We start from the raw sequence: 13310 nt of genomic DNA on the forward strand, positions 1-13310 counted from the left end.
GAAAACAAAGTCCTGTCGACAGGACTTTGTTTTCCGTCTTGCATAACGGGACCCAGACGGATCCGTTATGCTTTCCCATAGACTTCTATTAGGACGGAAAGCAAACGGAATGTCTTTTAAAGACTTCTGTTTTGCATTCTGTCTGGGAATTCCGTTATTTTCCGTTATAACCATGTTATAGCGGAAAGCTATAACGGAATCCCTAACGCTAGTGTGAACCCACCCTAACATGTTATCTTGCATGCATATGAAAAAAAAGGGGTTTTCTGAGCGTTTACTATTGATGACCTATTCTTAGGGTACATCATCAATATTAGATAGCAGGGGTCTGACACCTGACACCCTTGCCAATCAGCTGTTTGATATGCTCACACACTCAGGTGAGCACCCCGGCCTCCTCACAGCGTACCAAGCACAGCACCATCTGTTGTACAGTGGTTGTGCTGGGTATTGCAGCCCAGACCAATTCACTTGAATAAGACTGAGCTGCTCCTAAACAGTGATGGCCAGTTCGCAGTGTTCGCCAGCGAACATATGTGGGCTGCTATCTTGACTCACAAGTCCGGCGATGCACAGGTAAGCCCTGTGCTTATCTGTGCATCGCCGGACTTGTGAGTCAAGATGGCAGCCTGCATGTGTTCGCTGGCGAACACTGCGAACTGGCCATCACTGCTCCTAAAAATGACATCACAGGCCTAGGGTCTTTTCAAGCAGCTGATCGGCAGGGAAGCTGGGAGTCGGACCTCCAGCAATCAAATATTGGTGGCTTGATGAGAATAAGTCATTAATATGAAACACCCATAAAACCATTTGAACGGCTGGTGGTTAAAAAATGTAAATGCATTCACCCCTAAAGGGTCTCTCCAGACCAATCTGACATCAATCATAAAGAGACAGAAATTCAAATTCAAAAACTTTACAAAGTCCAAATAATATAGTGATTGGATCTCTTTAATTAGAACAGGACTTGTGCACGATTCTCCATGCGTTGTAGTAATGTAACGTATCATGGACCCACAAATGTAAGTTTACAGGGTCATCTGTATACTATAAATCCTTAATACGACAGAAAATAACAAAATAGCTGCATGTTACTGAGCTGTGCAGATGAAGACATACATGTGTATACCACCCAGTGTGCACTAGCATCTTTCCACCCCCCATTGTCACATAATTGGAGGGACCCTTTAACTAGCCATGAATGCAGGACCCAACAGTCCTCTTCCAGTTTGTACTAATCTCACCAGTCTCTGCCTGCTGCTTCAGTCACAGATTGTGCGGTTCCTCCAGTATTTTTCTCATGTACAAGCTATTTAAGCTCCTCAATTGTACATGTATAGCAATAGAAATTACAGTACAAACTAAACATGCTTTATACATATGCGCTTTTTATCTTTGTACCATTCTAATGTGGTTTAGTAGCTTCCCTTGTGATTTCCTGTTTTAACGCCACAAGAAAAATAATGCAGCATCAAAGAAAGACAATGGAGGGCATTTTGGAAAAGTGGATGGAAAATGGGCATAGATAACTATGTTAAGTAGGTGCACACCAGACTTAACAATTGCAACTTTTTAAAAAGTCGTAAACAAGTCTGCATTCATACTCCAGTAGGGTAATGTCGTACAAAAACTGGAGTAACATCTCCAGACAAAAGTGTTTGATGCGTTGTTTGATAAATTCTACTGACGACAACATCTCCCTCACTCAAAAACATACTAAGGCCTATTGCACACGACCGTATGGCTTTTTCAGTGTTTTGCGGTCCGTTTTTCACGGATCCGTTGTTCCGTTTTTTGTTTCCGTTGTGTTTTCGTTTCTGTTCCGTTTTTTCGTATGGCATATACAGTATACAGTAATTACATAGATACAATTGGGCTGGGCATAACATTTTCAATAGATGGTTCAGCAAAAAACGGAACGGAAACGGAAGACATACGAATGCATTTCCGTATGTGTTCAGTTTTTTTTGCGGACCCATTGACTTGAATGGAGCCACGGACCGTGATTTGCGGGCAATAATAGGACATGTTCTATGTTAAAACGGAATGGAAAAACGGAAATACGGAAACGGAATGCATACGGAGTACATTCCGTTTTTTTTGCGGAACCATTGAAATGAATGGTTCCGTATACGGAACGCAAAAAACGGCCAGTAAACGGGGGGAAAAAACGGCCGTGTGCAGGAGGCCTAAGGGTACCTGCATACTGTAGTTTAGGGCTCATGCACACGACTATGTATTTTGCGGTCCACAAAACACAGATCCACGAAAAAAAACGGATGACATTCAGGTGACGTCCGTTTGTTTGCAGATCCATTGTAATAATGTCTGTCCTTGTCCGCCAAACTAAAAAGAATTGGACATGTTCTATTTTTTGGGCGGAACGGACATGTGGATATAGGGACATGGAAAGCACACAGTCATTTCCGTTTTTTCAAGCCCCATTGACGTGAATGGTTCTGTATACATATGGAAAAAAAACATATTTGTGTGCATGAACCCTTTGCGGATTATCCATGCAGATTTTCATACAGATTTCTTGCCATTTCCAAACAAAAACATGCTTGTATTTGTGGATTTTGCCACCAATTTGCCCCAGATCTCACCCTTTGGGCTCATGCACACGACCGTTGTTGTTTTGCGGCCTGTTTTTCACAGATCCGTTGTTCCGTATCTGAGTTTTTTTTTTCTCTGATTTAGGTTCTCTTCCGTTCCGTTATTCCACAAAACATATCCGTATGGTTTCTATATGTGATCAGTTTTTTTGCGGATCGGTAACGGAAACAATAACTTATTAATCACCAAACACATGAGCAATATGGGCTGGGCGTAGCATTTCTACAGTATGGATCCGCAATATACGGATGAAATACGGATGACATACAGATGTGTTATGTGTGCGTTCCGTATTTACTTGAATGGGGCCTTGGACCGTGATTTGCGGACAATAGGACATGCACTACTTTTTGGCGGTACGAAAATACAGAAACAGAATGCACACGGAGTACCTTCCGTTATTTTTGCGGACCCATTGAAGTGAATAGTTCCGCATACGGTCCGCAAAATAAAAATGGAACAGAAGTGGAAAGAAAATACGTTCGTGTGCATGAGCCCTTTGTATTGTACTGAAAATCCTTATAAATATTGACATGCTGTGCATTTTAAAATCCACACTGCGGGTCCATGTCTGTGAGAAGAATTTCTGCTTAAAGGGGTTATCCCATCATAATGATCACTGTTAAATCTGTTAATGATTTGACAGTGATCATTTTTGTAAATATACTTTATTAACAAATTCCCACCGATTAGGAGAAAATTCATCCCCACTTACCTTATTGTTGTGACTCGGTCTCCCCTGGTTACGACCACCGCTCTTCCGCAAAATCCCGATGGTCGCGCTTGCCCAGAAGACTTCTTCTTTTCTCCCGGCCGGGCCACTCGCTGTCCTGAACGCGCACGCTGCCGCGCATGCGCGACGGTGACTTCTTCCCGGCCAGAATAGTACAGAGCTGCGAACACGCACGCCGGCTCTGTACTATACTGGCCAGAAATAAGTCACATTGCGCATGCGCGGCAGCGTGCGCGTTCAGTCCAGCGCGCGGCCCAGCCGGGAGAAGACTTCAATCAAGATGAAGCCCGCCCCCAGCCAGAATCCAGGAAGTGAACGCGCGGTGGCAGCAGGTAAGTATAAAAACGCAAAGTGGGATAACCCCTTTAACTGGCACTGTATTACGCTGCAGAATTTCCACATGAAAATGTGGGGGCTGAAAATATGTGTGTAATAAGCACTGTGTGCATGTGTCCTAAAAAGAGGACCAAACATTAAATTGTTTCTGGGGTTTGTTGACTGGTATCCGGTTCTAAAGAGAGATGCAGAATTATACGTAGTCCACTCAGTCACAATCACTAACCACTGATGCACTGAGGGTTTTTGTAACATTCTAGCTTTACTTAATATTATCACTTTATTAGATGTAGGAAATTTAAAGGGGTTGTGCTATAAACCACTATTAAACTACTAACTTTCATTAATTACCCTAGCTCTCATTCCTCTTTGGATTGCTTTTTTGTTCAAAGTTACCACATTTGCAGTTTTCTCTTATCCCCCATGCTTGAATCCTACTTCTGGTTTGTCATGTGTCTTCTGTCCCATCATGGTTTAGGGCAGTGAGTTGTGTCCTGACATCTTTAGATCATGTGACACTAACCACACCCCTTGTTCTTACCAATGACGCTTCCTACGTCCTACATTACAAGGCTCCACTGCAGGACGTAACTTCCAGCAACTGAATATCAAAACGGGTTTTCCACAGGGGCAGTGGTTGGCTAATAATGTTAGAATAAGGCAGTTGTGATAAATGGTGGTATTTGGGGAAGTGATATAACAGCGATATCTGTTGGGCGGGATACTGTAATGACCAACGTCACGCACAGGGAGGATAAAAGGGAAAGCCCTGCCCAAGGGAGAGGGTAAGGTGGTGACCCCTGACTCACCTTGCGGCTGGCACCTGACTGCCCTGACGTCCCTAGACGGGTTCCTCACCCGTGCCTAAACCCTGGCTTTCCCTAAAATGAGCCCAAGATAGTGAACGGGCCGGTGGGATCGCTAGTCCGCACCACTATTACTAAGAGGGAAACACCAGGGAGAGGACAGACAATACAGACAAACACATACACCCAGGTGGGCGATCACAATAGACCACAAAGGTCCAACAGGGATCTGGAGGGTAGCGTTCTGGACCAACAACCAGAGAACGCAGCAACACAGCTCCAGAAGGTCAGAATAGATGTCCAGGCAGGAAGCTCTATCTCTGGCAACCAGAGAAGTGTGAGAGAGGAATATAAGGAGGTCTGGGAGTGCTGGACAAGGAACAGCTGAGGAGAAGGAGCTACAGATCCCTGAGTGAGCCAAAAGGGTTTGCAAAGCAAACCCAGAAAGCTACCATAAGGAAAACAGCCCTATCTTAAATAGAGCGTGCAGCCAACCGCTGCGACTTCCTGACCCCGGGTATAACGGAGTCAGGCGTGGTTCTCGATACCCTCGTGACAGATACATTTATATTAGTGGGACAATCCCTTTAATTATAATTTTAAGGTCTATAGTCCCGGTGATATTGTGACCGGCATGTGATCACTACTGTGTTATTATATTTTCCATATTCTTTCCTGCACTCTGAAAAGGAACATCATCCTGTGATGTATGACAGCTCTTGCACAGTACTAATTTTGTTTATGGCACTCTTTACCCATAGAAATCCCTGCAGTGTTTAAACAATTAGCATTTCAAAGAGCATATTAAATATCAGATTTTAACTGTGATAAATCAGCATAATTTCATTTTTCAGTTTGTGCTACATGTTAAATTAGCCACCCAACACTTTGAAGCCCATAGCAGAAAAGACCCCACTAAATGAGGTCTCTTTGGGTTTCAGGGTTTTTTTGCGGTAAGAATAGCACTGCAGATTACGTTATGCTTGCCATCAAAAATAGAAAGGTATTTCCAGAGTGCAAACCCTAAAGAACATAAGATGCTCCTCTTATAGCATCAGTTTGCTAACGGCCATGTGCTTAGAAGCCTCAGTACTTTCCATTATAGAGACAATGGCCTCCTGCCTATAGGACTGAGGAATCATAGTGTCCGTGATGACATCTGTGACAAGATGGTCAGTGTTTGATCTGTGAAGATGTCTGTGAAGGGTCCGTGTGTCAAGCCTAGTCCACATGTCAGTGTTTGGTCAGTTATTTCCGTCAGTGATTGTGAGCCAAAACAAATTGCGGGTCAAAAACACAGAACAGGAGCAGATCTTTCCATTATCCCTTATCTCTGTGTAGGTTCCATACCTGGTTTTGGCAAAAGGCACATTTAGATTGGCCAACTGTCAGGGAGATTATCGGAAGCTAATGTTTCAACAAACACTCATTCCAGATAATCTGCCCATGTAAAGGGGCCGCAGATCATCTAATGAGCAAGCAAAACACTTGTACATTAGGTGAAAAGATCTTTGGTGTGGACACCTCAATCATCGTTTCTGGGCAGCAGATTATGATGTGTAAGCTTTACAAATGGTTTCTTGTTGTTGTTGTTGTAAACAGCGATCTGTGGCCCAGAAGCAATACATTTCTATGAGGATGAGCGGTGGAAGTAGCGAGTGCTCGTCCTCATATAGTAGAGGTGATCGCTGCATGCAAATACAGAAAGTCACCGCCACTGACGAACAGGCCATTGTTTTGAAGGCTTCCTTCCCAATAATTGTCTGAGTATTGCCGCAGTGTTAATGTGAACTAGGCTTCATCTATATTCCACATGCACTGCTAGGCTGAAGGAAGGGATTTCTAGAGAATCTTCTACCAATGTTCAGTGAAAACCACTGACAGAACATGGATGCCATCTTTTTACAGACCAATAGACTTCAGTATGTGCTCTCTGCCAAGGGAAGGAGCGAACCCCACCAGTACCGTACGAAAAATCCCAGCAGTAGTGTCTTCAAAAATGTATATAATTTATTCTTTGGTGAATTCATGTGTCTCAAAAAACCAGGTACAGTATGCCGAAACGCCGACACTGCTGCTGGGATTTTTTGTAAGGTTTGAAACATGACTGCTACTTATCACTTAAATTTGTTTTTCACTCATATCCTTAAAATAGATCGTTTTTGGCATTCAAGTGAATGAGAGCAGACATGCAGTATGCCAGCACAGTCACTACACAGTAGATGTACCCTTTGTGGGGGTGCCGAGTATCAAACCTTCACCAATCTAAGGGTCCATTCACACGTCCGCAATTCTGTTCCGCATTTTGCGGAACGGAATTGCGGACCTATTCATTTCTATGGGGCCGCACGATGTGCGGCCCGGATCCGGAAATGCGGACCCGCACTTCTGGGTCCGCATTTTCGTTCCCGAAAAAAATAGAACATGCCCTCTTCTTGTCCGCAATTGCGGACAAAAATAGGCATATTCTGTTAGTGCCGGTGATGTGTAGTCCGCAAAATGTCGAACGCACATTGCTGGTGTCCGTGTTTTGCGGATCCGTGGATCCGCAAAACACAGTACGGACGTGTGAATGGACCCTAATATTGATGACCTATGCTGATAATAGGTCATCAGTAGGGCTGCAGTAAACGATTATTTCAGTAATCGAGTATTCTATCGATTATTTTTTACGATTAATCGAGTAATCTTATAAGAAAAAATGAATTAATATACTGTTTTCCTTTATAAAAACTCATCAGACCCCCTGCCATCAGTCCCCAACACCCTTCGTTCCCCCCTGTGTGATCAGCCCAAGTGCATCAGTTCCCCCAGTGCCATCAGGTCCACTATCCCCCAGTGCCATCAGCTCCCCCCCACCCCAGTGCCATCAGCTCATGACTCATCAGTATCTACAGGTTCAAAAAACCATTGGAGGAGTTAGCCACTTTAGGCATAATTTTGTTTACAAAGAATGTCCTAAACTCCCAGGACATGCACAAGCGTAGATGAAAGTTGGGTACACAGATGACCAAGTACTCATATCTGCTCTTGTGCAGGGCCTGAACATCCTAGATCAGAGGTCAGCAACCTCTGGCACTCCAGCTGTTGCGAAACTTCAACTCCAGCTCCGTTCACTTCTATGGGAGTTCTGAGAACAGGCAAGCAAGTATGCATGCTGAGAGTTGTCGTTTCACCACACCTGGAGTGCCGAAGGTTGCTGATCCATGTCCTAGATACTAGTGCAATGCACAGTATGTTAAATGGAGGGTGCTGATAGAGGTATCTAGTCACGTGCCGTTCCATCTGCAGCATTTCATGAATTGGGAGCTTAGTGTGGTCGGCCTGCTGGTTGCTAACCAGGGTGTGTGAACAAACAGCACAGAACATATAATATATAGTATATACTAATAAGTTGCCTATATTATTGTTTCAAAAAGATTTTTGTCTTCATTTGCGCCAGAAAAGTTGCAAAAATGAAGATAAACTTGTTGCGGCTGCTGGCCACTCACGCTCCTCGCTCTCACCATGTCCCTTTCGGAAAAGTGTTGAGGGTGTTGTAAAATGCCACTTTTAACCTTTCTTGCTTTGGTTTGTTTGGTGTCTGTGCTCTGTTTGCTTGACCTAGTCATAGATTGTATGCGCTCTGCTAGAGTCTTTATGGAGCTTATCTGTCAGTGTGTACTGGCTTCAGTCCATATTTCTGTAGCTGCTGTGTCTAAAGTGTGTCCTCTATTGCTTGCTTCCGCCAAGGTGTCTTCACCACTGCCATCCAGTATCCGCTAGATACAGTATGTCTGGGTTACTGAAGTCCATTCTTGAAGTGAAGTCTGTCTGTCCAAGTTCCTGAAGTCTGTATGTTTGGCTCTTGTTCCTTATCTGCATGGGTTCCTGATCTGTCTGCCAGTGCTCTGTGTTTTTGTCATGCCTGTAATCCGTGTTTGCCTAGGATTCGCCTATATTCTGCCCGGTTCTGAACTGTGCCATGTCGGTGTCTCTGGTGTTTTCACCAGTGTTTCTGAACTCTGTAGGTCAGCTGCCAAGTACACTGGGACCATCCCAGAAGGTAGCAGTCCACATCCCTGTACAGGGGTTAATTGGTGAATACCTGGAGGCACTAGAATGACTGTTACTTGTCACTGTTGTTTCACAACCATTGTCCGTATGCACATTCAACATCAGATCCAATCCCATAGTTTTCTATGGGATAGTTCTCATACACCTGGTGCATCAGTTGTGATGCCGGATGTGATATTTCCATTTAGTACCAATTTCTTGCTACTTCTACTTCTAAAAGCCATATTTACAATAAATAAAAGAAATATTGTGAAAGTTGATTGTCCATGCATATAAATAGTTATATGTTCTGGAATTGTAACACATAAACATTTTAAAGTGAGTATTTGATAAAAAAATGTTAAAAGCAGGAATTAAATGATAAGGGCCAGCCTTGTGACCATTTGGTGAAAAATCATGTGGTCTCACGATGAAATCTTTCCAGCACAACTAATATAACTCACAAGTCTGGTCACTCGTCTCTGTACAAGTTTCATCAGGCCATCATTTGGGTCATAAGACTCCAGAATAATGCAATTACTGCCAACAAGTCTGGCTTTGTTTTAGGCCTCACAAGGGTGATGGATTAGGTCCGGATGCGTTCAGTGAGACTCGCACCATTTTGCAAGCAAGTTCAGTCAGTTGTGTCGGCAATTGCGTTCAGTTTTTTCTGTGCGGGTGCAATGCGTTTTTTCACTGAAGCCCAATTCACTTCTATGGGGCCAGAGCTGCGTGAAAAACGCAGAATATAGAACATGCTGCGTTTTTCATGCAACGCAGAACTGATGCTCATGTACACAGACCCATTGAAATGAATGGGTCATCTTTCAGTGCGGGTGCTATGCTTTCATTTAACACATCGCACCCGTGTGGAAAACTCGCTCGAGTGAAAGGGGCCTAACTCTTTATTTTAAATTCTGAAAGGGGATAATGATGATTATTGACGTCTGGGTGTCTCTTAGGGCTGTTTCACACGAGCGAGTCCATTGCGGGAATCACGCTCCGTGGGTGAGTGGGATCCTCCGCTCTGGACATGCAGGAGCGCACGGCATTGTCATGATTTATAATGCTGTGTGTCTCTGCATGACCTTTGTTCCACAGAATCCTAGTGACATAAAGCGGTCAGTATGATTCTGTAGAAATAAGGCCATGCAGAGACACATAGCATTATAAATCATGATAATGCTGTGCGCTCCTGCAAGTCCAGAGTGGAGGATCACCCTCGCACACGGAGCGTGATTCCCGCAATGGACTCGCTCGTGTGAAACAGCCGTTAGGCCCAGTTCACACGAACGTGTGTGATCCGTGGCCGTATTGCACGGCCACAGTTCCGTTTGCATTCCGCATCATGGATGCGGACCCATTCGCTTCAATGGGTCTGCAAATCCGGAATTGCGGAATGGCCGGACGGAACGGGACCCCTCGGAAGCACTACGGAGTGCTTCCGTGGGGTTGCGTCCCATACTTCTGTTCCGCAAAAAGATAGAACATGTCCTATCTTTTTGCGGAAGGGGCGGATCGCGGACCCATTAAAGTGAATGGGTCCGCGATCCGATGCGGCTGACCTACGGCCGGCGATGGTGCATTGCGGCCCGCAATACGGGCACGGGTCACACACGTTCGTGTGAACTCGGTCTTAAAGTAAGTCCAGTTGCCTTGATTTATTCTTTACAGATAGCCCTTAAAGGGATTGTCGCACTTTAGCACATGGCATTTATCATGTAGAGGAAGTTAATACAAAGCACTTACTAATGTATTGTGATTGTCCATATTGCCTCCTTTGCTGGCAAGATTCATTTTTCCATCACATTATACACTGCTCATATCCGGGGGTTAAGGCTGTCATTGCAGTGCAGATATAAGGGTGCTGGGACAGGAGCTGAGGCTCATGCTTGCCTATGTGCGCTCCCACGGTCCTGGACACCAGAAAAGCCGGCACTTTTTTCCTATAGTGTGCAAACACGACCACCGCTGCTGGATTGCAGGGTGGTCGCAACCATGGAAACGAGCAGAGTATAATGTGATGGAAAAATGAATCCAGTCAGCAAAGGAGGCAATATGGACAATCACAATACATTAGTAAGGGCCTTGTAGTAACTTTCTCTACATGATAAATGCCATTTGCTAAAGTGAAACAACTCCTTTAATTTTTGTCACGGTTTATTTTGGGCTTCAAATTGATAATTTCCCACTGTGGATGAAATAATGTAAGAAGTAATATTATTCTGTCAAATGTACAAACATTTCGTTTCCCACACAGAACAAATCTGCCGCTCGGTATTACGGAGGAGAGACCTTGCATGCATTTCAAGGGCAGCTGAACCTTCTTGGTCTGAATGATGTCTAAATAAATATGTTAGCCCTACAGCTTGAGATAAAGTACAAGGGCAGGCAATAGAATAGACAAGATAATGGAGGACTGATCATAAACACTGCATTATGGATGTTATGAGACTTCATACGATTCACTTCAACCATAGCAACAGATGTGTCTCTCAGCCACAACAACTGAATGGGACTCAATCATCCACGGAAAAATAAAAGGCAAAACAAGCTCCCTCATCTGTTCATATTTCCCTCATCTGTTCATATTTCCCTCATCTGTTCATCGAAAGATGTTTGAATATGGATGGCATGTTTATGGGATCTGCCTCTGCTTTTATCCATTGTGGTGGAGGCTGTCCTCTGACACTGCATCTTTTCCTGTACAAAACATCCATTTTTCATACATGGAATCAAATATAAAAATAAAAATATAACACGCAGTAATGATTAATATTTCTCATCACATTGAGCTTTCCATTCCGTCAGAACAGAACAGAATAATAAAGAAAAAAAGGAATCATGTATTTAAAGAATCCGTTATGCAAATTTGGCATCTAATTTAGCCATTTACGTCCGAGATCCGTTATTTTAGATACTGCATACAGGACTTTTTTTTTTTCACGTCTTAAATAATGGATCACAGACGAAAATGGCTAAATGTTCATAAATGAGCATAACAGATGCTTAAAACACAGGATCCGTTCTTTATTTTTCTGTTCTGACGGATCAGAAGAATGGTAAAATAAACGGTGATGTGAACCCGGCCTAACTGGTGTGATTGGGGACTATCTTTCTTCTTTGAAAATTTCATTTTTTTCTTACTTTGAAGCTCTAAGTACTATGGTTACATAACAACTACTCCCAATATAATCTGTGATCTTTCCATAATATCTTAAACACTGATTTTGACTGTAACAACTAACAAAACCCTGAATGGGCGCATCCAGTTACGGTACCAGGCTGAGAGGATTTTACTGGCTTTTAAGGACCATCCATATAAAAGGCAGCTGCTTGTAAGAGATGCCTTCTGGCATTTTTTTAATGCACTGAATTTGCTCATTGTATACCTTTCTAAGTGCACCAGTCTCTAAGGCCTCCTGCACACGACCGTTCCCCCCCCCCCCCCCCCCCGTTTACTGGCCGTTTTTTGTGTTCCGTATACGGAACCATTCATTTCAATGGTTCCGCCCAAAAATGCATTCCGTTTCTTTATTTCCATTTTTCCGTTCCGTTTAAAGATAGAACATGTCCTATTATTGCCCGCAAATAACGTTCAGTGGCTCCATTCAAGTCAATGGGTCCGCAAAAAAACGCAACACATACGGAAATGCATCCGTATGTCTTCCGTTTCCGTTCCTTGCAGAACCATCTATTGAAAATGTTATGCCCAGCCCAATTTTATCTATGTAATTACTGTATACTGTATATGCCATACGGAAAAACGGAACGGAAAAACAGAAACAGAAACACAACGGAAACAAAAAAGCGAACAACGGATCCGTTAAAAACGGACCGCAAAACACTGAAAAAGCCATACGGTCGTGTGCAGGAGGCCTAAGGAAGGTTCACTTATGTTTCAATTTATGGAGGACAGAGCTGTCTTCCCTGTATCTGATCTTGCCTTTATGTGCGTTGATAGGTTAAAAGGGAAGACGCATTTTGTAGACCAGGGGTGGGGAACCTTTTTGCTGCCGAGGGCCATTTGGATATTTGTAACATCGTTTGGGGGCCATACAAAATTCTCAACTTAAAAATGTGACTGCTATATTTGGTCAAACATATAAGTGACTTAGAGGTAAGTTATAGAAATTGCGCTTCAATTAAAAAAATCTAGAGCGCTGTATTTTTGCAGCACAAAATGGCGCCTGCACTATATATATTATAAATAGTACAGGCGCCATTTTGACCACATATAGCAGTCTAATATTTAAGTTGAGAATGTTACATATTTAGTTCTCTTTTTGGCATTAATGGCAGCCAAGCTCATCCCAGAGGGGTTCAGAAGAGGGATTCACCCAGCTTTCACTCCCTGCCTCTTTCTTCTCAACTTTCCCTACCTTTGTCCCTTTCTCAGCCTCAGATCTGCCCCCCCACCTCCATCAGCCTCAAATCAAGCTCCTATCAGACCCCCCAGCGTACATCCGCTTCAGATCAGACCTTCATCATACCCTCCCCTCGCCAGTGCAGCACTGTTCTCACCTTCTTGTGCCTCCTGCATGCTTATGACCGCTTCTATAATTATAGAAGAGGTCATTAGAATTTTCTTGCAGGGGGCCGGGGGCAACATGAAATTGTCTGGCCCACCGGCCGGAGGTTCCCAACCCCTGTTGTAGACAGAACATCAGTAGAAATACATTATATAGTTGATCAGTCTGAACTCAGATGTCCGGTCTCAACATGGTCCTACGACATGATTTCCATTCATATGTAAACTTTGCTGCTATTGCAAACAATCTGGA

The 13310-nt window shown here is 43.6% G+C and overlaps 1 protein-coding gene across 2 annotated transcripts in view; it reads left to right on the forward strand.

Annotated features, from left to right (window-relative positions):
- IMPDH1 (inosine monophosphate dehydrogenase 1) overlaps nucleotides 1–13310 on the forward strand; it is a 208289-nt gene that overhangs the window by 85145 nt on the left and 109834 nt on the right. The gene's annotated exons all lie outside the window — the stretch shown is intronic.

Source organism: Bufo bufo, chromosome 1 (assembly GCF_905171765.1).
Source record: "Bufo bufo chromosome 1, aBufBuf1.1, whole genome shotgun sequence".
Lineage (NCBI taxonomy): Eukaryota > Metazoa > Chordata > Amphibia > Anura > Bufonidae > Bufo > Bufo bufo.